Raw genomic sequence first — 1,135 nt, forward strand, 5'->3', positions numbered from 1 at the left:
GAGGCTAAAAACACGTTTAAAACTTGCCCTGTTTAAGCCTGTTTGGTGCTAACTCTAGCAGGAGGATAACACGGTGTAGACAACACTGATTGTTTTAATTTTTTTCTCTACTGACAGCACTCCAAATTTACAAACAACAGAGCTACTGGAATTATCCTTTAAATATGACATTAACGCAATTAATAGCCATTCAATATTTTAATCGTTTGACAGCACTAAAAGTTATGTTTTGGAAAGCAAATACCTAGTTGTGTGGGATAAAAGTTCAGCTTTTGTTTGGGCAACTAAAGGTATATGGATAAGGCCAGAGTAAGATTTTGGTTAAATAATCCAAATTACACTGAAAATAAAACTGTCTCAGCAGAAACTTGTATCTGTTTCATTCAAAGGAGCTCTACGTCTTGTTTACCTTAAATTGTAGAATGTTATAAAAATTAAGGAAAAACAGGTCAAGTCTGCCGAGAAGGCACTGTATTGCACAACTGGAGTCAAACTATTGATTTCAGAGAGATATGGTTTGTTTAAACAGGAGGGTAATTGTCACTGGATTGTATCAAATTGCCGAGTAGCAGATTATTTTTTTGGGCATTTCCGCCATTAGTGGACAGGACAGCTAGGTGAGAAAGGAGAGAGAAAAGGGGAAGACTTACAGGAAATTGTCACAGGTTGGACTTAAACCCTGGACCTCTGTGTTGAGGCATACACCTCTGTGTGCCTGCTATGAGCCAACCCGGCCACAGAGCAGGAGATTTTTAATGTGAATAATTATGTCTCCTGTCACCAACTCTCCTGGAAAGTGTCACTCTTGCAGGCTCCTGCTCTGTAAGCTTGTCCAAAAAACTGGGATGTATATTTAGAACCAGCTGATGATGACTCCCCGCCATTTTATTTACCAAAGTATGAATCTCTACCACATCTGAATTCTCTCCAGCTTTGTTGTGAAGAAGGATCTTATTATATGAAAACGTATGTAAAACTTAGAGGTATACCGATTATTAAAAAAACAATAATTAAACTGATGGAAAAGGGTGTTTTTACCTCCTAGAAGCATACATTATGTAATTGTTTGCTTGCTTACAATGTTTAATATGTATTCATCTGCTGCTGGAACTTTCAATTTCCTGCGGGAGTCATC

General features: G+C 37.7%; 1 protein-coding gene across 1 annotated transcript in view; it reads left to right on the forward strand.

Moving 5' to 3' along the window:
* Nucleotides 1–1,135, forward strand: part of slc1a7b (solute carrier family 1 member 7b) — a 158,318-nt gene that overhangs the window by 147,656 nt on the left and 9,527 nt on the right. The window lies entirely within an intron of this gene.

This window comes from Etheostoma spectabile, chromosome 9 (assembly GCF_008692095.1).
Source record: "Etheostoma spectabile isolate EspeVRDwgs_2016 chromosome 9, UIUC_Espe_1.0, whole genome shotgun sequence".
NCBI lineage: Eukaryota > Metazoa > Chordata > Actinopteri > Perciformes > Percidae > Etheostoma > Etheostoma spectabile.